The following is a 10,429-nucleotide window of genomic DNA, read 5'->3' as shown; positions in this document are numbered from 1 at the left end:
TGATTTGGGAACCAGAAGACTCCAGATCCCACGTCACAGAACATGAATCAGGTAAATGGTGTATGCTCAGTCACTCAGTCATGTCCAACTCTTGGCGACCCCACAAGACTGTAGTCCACCAGGCTTCTCTGTCCATGGGATTCCCCAGGCGAGAATACTGGAGTGGGTTGCCATTTCCTTCTCCAGGTAAATGGTAATGCACCATTAAAAGGTTTTTAGCCTAGCACCACACAATCAAATACATGTTTTAGGAAGGCTCCAGTCAGGGAGACACGGCATAGGACACATGGGCTGCTGCAGAGACTCAGAGAGGAGTGGGGTCAGATGGGCCAGGTTCTAGCCCTCTTTCTCAGCCTCAGGAATTTCATTGTAAAGAAGGGGCATTCTCTATCTTGTGGTGAGAAAATCACATGAGTGAGGTGCCATCAAATAACCAAATAGAGGACCTAGATTCAGAAATTCACCTTGGACTTCCTGGTCGTCCAGTGGTTGGGGGTCTGCCTGCCAATGCAGGGGACACAGGTTCAATTCCTGGTCTGGGGAGACCACACGCTGCGAGGCAGCTGGGCCCATGCACCACAACACCTGAACTCACGCCCTAGGACTTGTGTTCTGCAACAGAGGAATCTGCGATGAGAAGCCCACACACCACAACTGGGGTAGCCCATCCCCACAAACCACAGCAAGAGAAAGCCCACAAGTAGCAGTGAAGTCCCAGCACAGCCAAAAATTAAATGAATAAAATTTTAAACATTCTGTAATGACATTTTAAAAAAATTCCGCTAAATCAGTTTGACAGAGCATGCATTTCGGCAACACATGTACTAAAATTGAACTACAGGAAGATTAGCATGGCCCTGGTGCAAAGATAATAGGCAAATTCATGAAGTATTCCATATTTTTACCTGTGGTGTTCAATAATGAACCACCACTACTAACCATTTACCATGATTAAAATGAATGAAATGAGAAATTTAATTTCTCAGACATACTAGTCACATTTTAAGTGCTCAAAAGTTACATGTGATTGAAAAAAAAAGTTTGACAGAAATGGCACTAACTCTTGAGTCCTTAAAAGCTTCCAGCTTGCCACATCTGTAAAATGAGGCCACCTATACCCACCTCAGAATTGCAAAGATCCAATGAATGCTGCCATCCCAGACCTGACCACCTTCCCTAACTGGCCCCCTATCTTAAAATCTTGACTCACAGAGACCCATTCCCCCCAACCAGCCAGAGGAAGCTTTTAATAAATTCCGAATGCCCTCCCATAGCATTAGACCCCACCTGGTACCTGGTCAGCTCCTTTCTGTTGGTCCAGTGGGAACATAATTTGAGCAGAATGACTTGGAGACTAACAGCCCAGCTTCTGAAGCCATAGTGTAGGGTATGATCCAAGATCTGTGACTAGAAACTTAAGTGGGTTATTTACCTCGTGCTCTCTGTAGAATAAGAATAATGCTGGTATAGTGTTTGGGAATTCTCTGCCTATCCAGTCATTAGGACTCAGCACTCACTGCCAAGGGCCTAAAAATGCTACAAACACCATTTCAGTTCAATTCAGTCACTCAGTCATGTCCGACTCTATGACCCCATGGACTGCAGTGTGCCAGGCCTCCTTGTCCCTCTTCTTCCAGAGTTTGCCCAAGTTCACGCTCATTGCATCAGTGATGCCGTCCAGCCATCCTATACTGATGCCCTCTTCTTCTGCCCTCAATCTTTCCCAGCACCAGGGACTTTTCCAATGAGTCATCTGTTTGCATCAGATGACCAAAATACTGCAGCTTCAGCTGTAGCATCAGTCCTTCCAGTAAATATTCAGGGTTGATCTCCCTTAAAGTTGATTTATTTGATCTTGCTGTTCAAGGAACTTTTAGGAGTCTTCTCCAGCACCACAGTTTAAAGGCATCAATTCTTTGGCATTCTGACTTCTTTATCGTCCAGCTCTTACAACTGTACGTGATCACTGGGAAGACTATAGCCTTGACTATATGGACCTTTGTTGGCAATGTCTCTGCTTTTCAACACACTGTCTAGGTTTGTTATCGCTTTCCTGCCAAGAAGCTATCGTCTTCTGATTTCATGGCTGCAGTCACCGTCTGCAGTGATTTTGGAGCCCAAGAAGGGGAAATTCATCACTACTTCCACCTTTTCTCCTTCTATTTGCCATGCAGTAACTGGGGCCGGATGCCATGACCTTAGCTTTTTTCATATTTAGTCTTAAGCTGGCTCTTTCACTCCCCTGTTCACCCTCATCAAGAGGCTCTTAGTTCCTCTTCACTTTCAGCCATTAGAGTGGTATCATCTGCATATCTGAAGTTATTGATGTTTCTCCCACCTATCTTGATTCCAGCTTGTAATTTATCCAGCCCAGCATTTCTCATGATGTGTTCAGCATATAGATGAGTACGTGTACTCCTTTTTCGATCTTAAACCAATCAGTTGTTCCATACAGGGTTCTAACTGTTGCTTCTGGACCCACGTACAGGTTTCTCAGGAGACAGGTAAGATGGTCTGGTATTCCCATCTCTCTAAGAGCTTTGCACAGTTTGTCATGATCCACACAAAGGCTTTCGCGTAGTTGATGAAACAGATGTTTTTCTGAAATTCAATCTTTATCCCAATCCCCAAGAAGGGTATACCAAAGAATGTGCTAACCATCAGACAATTGCACTCATCTCCCATGCTAGTAAGGTCATGCTTAAAATCTTGCATGCTGGGTTTCAGCATTATGCGAACCAAGAACTTCCAGATGTCCAAGCTGGTTTTAGAAAAGGAAGAGGAACTGGAGATCAAATTGCCAGTATTCGCTGGATTATAGAGAAACCAAGAGTGCCATCATACTAGGCATGTGAAGATGAGGTTTCTTCACTGCTCCAGTAGAGGGCGCACTCTTGCGAGTGGCTTTTGTAGCCAGTCGCTTCCTCCGTGCTTTACCACGCGTCGATTGCGGGCAGTCGGCTTTGAACAAGCGGTGGTCCAGAGACCCTTACGCTGCTTCTCCTTCGGCTGGAGCTCGGCGAGCTAGAGGCGGCCCTAGCGTTGGAGAGCGACGGCGGCTTGGCGGCGGCTGCAAACGCTGGTCTTTATTTCTTAAATATGCCAGGGCTTTTTAATTTTCATTTACTTTTTAGGGCTTTAAAAAAAAAATAGCTGCTTTATTGAAATGTAATTCACATAGTATAAAATTCACTCTTTTCAAGTGTACAATTTAGCGGGCTTTTTTAGTGTACTCATTTATCACTACTTGGGCAACCATCACCCCTAATTCCAGAACATTTTTATGACTCCCCAAAGGAAATCCTGTTGTACATCAACCTCAATTAAAAAAAAAATCCATTACCCATGAGCAGCCACATATACACCACCACTCACCTCTCCCTGGAGCCCTAGGCAACCACTAATCTATTTTTCTTTCACTATGGATTTGTCTATTCTGGACATTTGGTATAAACAGTATCATAATATCAAATGTGGTCTTTTGTGTCTGGCTTCTTCGTTTAGTGTATGTTTTAAAGGATCATATTGTAGCATGTATCACTTCACTCCTTTTATGGTCAAATAATATTCCAATCGAATGGCCATAGCAGTTTTTGTTTATCCTTCAGTTGATGAACTTTTGCGTTGCTTCCACTTTTGGGCATAATGAATAGACCATTTGTGCCATCAGTATTTGCGTACAAGTTTTTGTGTGAGCAAAACTTCAGTTTTCGATTCTCTTGTCTATATTCAAGCCCTTTGCCCATTTTTAAGTTGGCTTGTCTTTATCATTGACTTGTAAGAGCTATTTATAAAACATCTTCTAGATACTGGACCTTTATCAAATTATGAGTTGCAGACATTTTTCCTCACACCATGGGTTGTCTTCTTATGTTCTTTATGGTATCCTTTGAAGCACAACAGTTTTCAAGTTCAATGAAGTCTTTACTTTTTGTTGTTTTTCTTGTACTTTTGCTGTTATATCTGAGAATCCTAGGCCAGATCCAAGGCTGTGAAGATTTACTCTAATGTGTTCTAATAAGAGTTTTGTGGTCATATTTAGGCCATTGATCCATTTTGAGTTAATTTTTGTAGCCACTGTAGGGTAGGGTTTCAAAATTCATTCTTTACATGTGGATACCTAGTTTTTCTAACATCATTTATTTTGAGACTGTTCTTTCCCTTATTGAATTGTCTTGACAACCTTGTTGAAAATCAATTGATGGCACGGGGACTAAAGGATTGAATGAAAGCAGTCAAAAGGTAAAAACTTCCGGTTATGAGATATATGTGTGCTAGAGATGTAATGTACAACATGATAAATATAATTAACACTGCTGTATGTTACACATGAAAGTTAAGAGTAAATTCTAAGAGTTCTCATCATAAGAAAAATTTTTTTTTCTAGTTTATGTTTATATGAGATGATGGATGTTCACTAAACTTACTGTGATAATCACTTCATAATATATATAAATCAAATCATTATGCTGTACAACTTAAACCTATATAGTGGTGTACCTCAATTATAGCTCAATAAAACAGGAAGAAAAAATAAACATAAATTTTTTTAAAAGAAAATGAGGACTTCCCTGGTGGTCCAGTGGCTAAGAATCCACCTGCCAATGCAGGGAACATGGCTTTGATTCCTGGTCCGGGAAGATTTCATATGCTGCAGGGCAACTAAGTCACAACTACTGAATCTTCATGAAACAATTACTGAAGTCTATACTTCCTCAAGCTTGTGCTCCACGACAAGAGAAGCCACCACAGTAAGAAGCCTGCGCAGTGGAAATAGGGAATAGGCCTTGGCTCACTGCATCTAGAGAAAGCCAGAGCAGCAATGAAGACCCAGTAGAGCCAAAAATATATTAACTAAACTAAAAAAAGAGAATACACTTATTTATGAGACTTTAAATGCCATTCCATTCGTCTTTATGCATGCATGCTCGGTTTTGACTGACTCTTTGTGACTCCATGAACTGTAGCCCGCCAGGCTCCTCTGTCCATGGATTTTCCAGGTAAGAACACTGGAGTGGGGTTGCTATTCTCTTCTCTATGGGATCTTCCTGACCCAGGGATTGAACTTGGGTCTCCTACATCTCCTGAATTGGTAGGCAGATTCTTTACCACTGAGCCACCTGGGAAGCTCTTCCATTAATCTATATGTCTATCCTTATGCCAATACTTCACTGTTGGTTACTGTAGTTTATATTTTTTCTTTTTTGGGTCATGCTGTGTGGCTTGCAGGGTCTTAGTTCCCTGACCAGGGACTGAACCTGGGCAATGGCAGTGAAAGCTTGGAATCCTAACCGTTAGGCCACAAAGGAACAACCATAAGTTTTGAAATTGGGAAGTGTGAGTCCTCTAACTTGATTCTTTTCCAATATTGTTTTGGCTTTTTGAGGGCCCTTGTAATTCCATGTGGATTTAAGGATTAGCTTTTCCATTTCTGCAAAAAAGGCGGATGGAATTTTGGCAGGAATTGCATTGAATCTGGGTTGTATTGCCATCTTAATATTAATCCAGGAATGCAAAATGTCTTCCCATTTATCTAGGTCTTTAATTTCTTTCAACAATATTTTATAGTTTTCAGTGTACAAGTCTTTTACTTCCTTGGTTAAATATATTTCCTAGGTATTTTATTCTTTTGGATGCTATCGCAAAAGGGATTGTTTCTAAGTTCCTTTTCAGATTGTTCATTGCTGATATATAGAAACAACTGATCTTTTGTGTGATCTTTTCTTTAAACTTAAAAAAAAATTGAAGTATAGCTACTTTACAATGTTGTATTAGTCTTAAATGTACAGCAAAGTGATCCGGATATATATACTTTATATATACATATGAAAGTGAAAAGAAAGTGAAGTCACTCAGTCGTGTCCAACTCTTTGCGACCCCATGTACTGTAGCCTACCAGGCTACTCTGTCCATGGGATTTTCCAGGCAATAGTACTGGAGTGGATTGCCATTTCCTTCTCCAGGAGATCTTCCTGATATTTATCTATATTGTATATAAGTATTCAGTTCAGTTCAGTTCAGTTCAGTCGCTCAGTCGTGTCCGACTCTTTGCGACCCCATGAATTGCAGCACGCCAGGCCTCCCTGTCCATCACCAACTCCTGGAGTTCATTCAGACTCACGTCCATCGAGTTGGTGATGCCATCCAGCCATCTCATCCTCTGTCATCCCCTTCTCCTCCTGCCCCCAATCCCTCCCAGCATCAGAGTCTTTTCCAATGAGTTAACTCTTCGCATGAGATGGCTGAAGTATTGGAGTTTCAACTTTAGCATCAGTCCTTCCAAAGAACACCCAGGACTGATCTCCTTCAGAATGGACTGGTCGGATCTCCTTGCAGTCCAAGGGACTCTCAAGAGTTCTCCAATACCACAGTTCAAAAGGATCAGTTCTTTGGCGCTCAGCTTTCTTCACAGTCCAGCTCTCACATCCATACATGACCACTGGAAAACCATAGCCTTTACTAGACTGACCTTTGTTGGCAAAGTAATGTCTCTGCTTTTGAATATGCTATCTAGGTTGGTCATAACTTTCCTTCCAAGGAGTAAGCGTCTTTTAATTTCATGGCTGCAATCCCCATCTGCAGTGATTTTGGAGCCCAAAAATAAAGTCTGACACTGTTTCCACTGTTTCCCCATCTATTTGTCATGAAGTAATGGGACCAGATGTCATGATCTTAGCTTTCTGAATGTTGAACTTTAAGCCAACTTTTTCACTCTCCTCTTTCACTTTCATCAAGAGGCTCTCTAGTTCTTCTTCACTTTCTACCATAAGAGTGGTGTCAACTGCATATCTGAGGTTATTGATATTTCTCCTGGCAAACTTGATTCGAGCTTGTGCTTCTTCCAGCCCAGCGTTTCTCATGATGTACTCTGCATATAAGTTAAATAAGCAGGGTGACAATATACAGCTTTAACATACTCCTTTTCCTATTTGGAACCCGTCTGTTGTTCCATGTCCGGTTGTTGCTTCCTGATCTGCATACAGGTTTCTCAAAAGGCAGGTCAGGTGGTCTGGTATTCCCATCTCTTTCAGAATTTTCCAGTTTATTGAGATCCACACAGTCAAAGGCTTTGGCATAGTCAATATATATACATATATTTTTCAGATTCTTTTCCATTACAGGAAAAGAATTTTGAATATAGTTCCTTGTGCTAAACAGTAGGTCTTTGTTGTTTATCTTATATTTAGTAGTGTGAATATATTAATCCCAAACTCCTAATTTATCTCCTCTCCTCCCTGCCCCCACTGACTGTTGACATTGTACCTTGCAACTTTGCTGAATTCTTTTAATAACCCTAATAGTCTTTTTAGTAGATTCTTTGGGATTTATTCTATTTAGAGGGTCATCTGAATATAGATAGCTTGACTTCTTCCTTTTTAATTAACATTCCTTTTATTTCTTTTTCTTTTCCTTTTATTTCCAATTTCCCTGCCTGAATAAAACACCCAATGTCATTCTGAACAAAAGCAGTGAAAATGGACATCCTTGTCTTGTCCCTGATCATTCATTATGATGTTAGCTGGGGGCTTTCTGTAGGTGCCGTTAAGAGGTGAAGAAGTTCACTTCTGTTTCTAATTTGTTGGGTGTTTTTATCATGAAAGGATACTGGATTTTGTCAAATGCTTTTTCTGTGTTTTGAGGTGATCATAGGTTTTTTCTGCTTTATTATTAATAAGGTATATTACATTAATTGATTTTTCAGATGTTAAACCAAGCTTGCAAACCTGAAATAAATTCTACTTGCACATGGTGTACAGACTTTACTTTCTGCTTGTGCAGAGCTTGGTCAGTCATCTCTCACTGACACTAGGGGGTTTGCAAGTCTCCTGGGTATGCACTCATTCCTGAACACACATGACTTTCTAAATGTTTTAGATTTTCAGGAAAATGTGGGAACTTAAAAAAATTCCCATATTCCTCTATTTCTCCTTTTTTAAAAAATTTTAATTAATTAATTTTTGGCTGCACCTCATGGATCTTATTTCCCTGACCAGGGGTTGAACCCATGCCCCTTGCAGTGGAAGTATGGAGTCTTAACCACTGGACCAACAGGGAAGTCCCTATTTCTTCTCTTTAAATTTTAAAAAAATTTTTATTTTTTTTATCAGCCTCTTGTTGACCCCAACTTGTTATTTTGAAAATTTATTTTCCAGTAATTTCAAATTGACAGTTTTACATACATAAAAGCAAGTCTTGTGTCTTGATTAAATATATATTCCTAAATATTAATGTTGACATTATTTAAAATGAAATTGCTTTCATAAATTCTTTTTCTGATTATTTATTGCTGCTGCTGCTAAGTCACTTCAGTCCAACTCTTCACGACCCCATGGACTGCAGCCTACCAGGCTCCTCAGTCCGTTGGATTTTCCAGGCAAGAGTACTGGAGTGGGGTGCCATTGCCTTCTCCAATTTATTGCTAGTATATACATATTAGATAGAGTGTGTGAACTGATTCCGCCTCTTATAACTTTGCTGAGTTAGTTGACTAGCTCAAATAATTTTTTGTTGTTATGTGTATGTATGTGTGCTCAGTCATTCAGTCGTGTCTGACTCTTTGCGACCCCATGAACTGTAGTATGCCGGGCTCCTCTGTTCATGGAATTTTCCAGGCAAGGATACTGGAGTGGGTGGCCATTTCCTACTCCAGGGAATCTGTCCAATGCAGGAATCAAACCCATGTCTCTTACATCTCCTTCATTGGCAGGCAGATCTTTACCACTGTACCACCTGGGTTATAGTAAGTTTTATATATAATATGATGTGATCTGTGTTCTGTGAATAGACAGTTTTAATTTTTCCATTCACCCATGTATGTCTTTTCTTTCTTTCCTCAAGACTCTGGGTAGAACTTCCAGTATACTACTGAATAACAGTGGTGAAGGCCAGCTTCCTGGCCATCCTGATTTCAGAAGTGACTCTTTCAGCCTTTAACATTAAGCATGATGTTTGCTGTGGCTTTGTATACTACTCTTTTCCATACTAAATAAATTTCCTTTTATTCCTACTTTGTTTGTATTATGAAATAGCACTGGGTTTTAAAACATATTTATTTAGTTGACTGTGTCAAGTCTTCGTCATGTCCTGCAGGATCTTTCATTGCAGCAGCTGGGCAGGCTCCAGAGAGTGCAGGTTTCAATAGCTGTGGTGCACCGGACTTCGTTGCTCCTAGTTACTCCAAGACGTGTGGGATCTTAGTTACAGGACCTGGGATTGAGTCCCCAGGACTGCAAGGAGGATTCTTAACCATTAGACCACCAGGGAAGTCCCAGCACTAGATTTTAATGTTTGAGTTACATAGAAGAGTTGATGGGGTGGATACTGGGTTAGGTGGATAGAGACCATGGTGAGTGGGGGTGGGAAATATCAGTCCCATTCTCTTCCAAGCTTCAGACTCATCTTTTCAACTACTTGCAATACAAATAGCACCTATATGTCCTACAGGCAATTCAAACTTATCCTAAGATTGACTTTCTAGAAACCTGCCTCTCCTGTGTTTTCTAGTGATGTCACTCCACCATTAATGTGTTTTCCCAGGGGAGGAACCTCATGTTGCTCTTCTGTCATCCTTATAATCTAGTCTATCACAAAATCCCATCACCCAACACATGTACCTTGATTGCAACTTCTCCTTTTTATGTCCAACACAATCGCCTTTTCTTGTACCAAGGGACTGGGAATAGAGATGTATGACATATGTGCACTATACTCTTTTAAGATGTCAATCTACTGGTAAAACCCATTGAATACAATGTAGTAAGCAGAAAAATAATTTGCTGAAATATTTGAGTACCACTCAAATATTTATTGAGTACTTACTAAATGCCAGAATGATTATTCTAGGTGTTGGAAATACAGTAGTGAACACAGTTCCTACTTTCATGCTTACTGTATTTTAGTGGGAAGACAGATAATAAGCATGTAAAAACAATGTTAGTATAGTGTTGCTACTTTACAAAGCAGGCTTAGAAAAGGTATATGGGGGATAGGCGTGGTAGTGAGAGATGTGAAGTGAGGAGGAAGCCAAGCTAAGCCCTAGGTGAAGAGCCTTTTCAGTCAAGAGAAGGAAAGCCTGAGATAGGAACAACAGGTTGAGAATGCCTGCAGATGAGGGAGGGGAACAGGTAGGAGATGAGGTCAAATTGATAAGGCAAGAGATAAGCAAGGGTCCAATACCCCTGGGTCTCCTAGGCCATAAAGAATTTAGGTTTTATTCTGAATGTGCAGGGAAGCCATGGAAGTTTGAAGATACAGAAGAGAGAATGGAATAATGGTGGGAGAATCCTTTCAGCATGGGATGGGATAGGATCTGGAGCCAAGTGCAAGAGAGTCTTATCAGGCAGTTTATTGAAAAACTTCCCTCTGTTTGAGTTTCTCTTCAGCCACCAGCTAGCTTCTCTCCTCCTCTTTAAAGTCATACTTCTTAAAA

At 40.6% G+C, this 10,429-nt stretch overlaps 1 pseudogene; it reads left to right on the top strand.

Moving 5' to 3' along the window:
• Nucleotides 1–804: 804 nt before the first annotated feature.
• LOC112585837 lies at nucleotides 805–903 on the top strand (annotated as a pseudogene).
• The last annotated feature ends 9,526 nt before the right edge of the window (nucleotides 904–10,429 follow it).

Source organism: Bubalus bubalis, chromosome 6 (genome assembly GCF_019923935.1).
Source record: "Bubalus bubalis isolate 160015118507 breed Murrah chromosome 6, NDDB_SH_1, whole genome shotgun sequence".
NCBI lineage: Eukaryota > Metazoa > Chordata > Mammalia > Artiodactyla > Bovidae > Bubalus > Bubalus bubalis.
The sequence above is the reverse complement of the archived record's forward strand: the minus strand, read 5'-3'. Positions and strand labels throughout refer to the sequence as shown.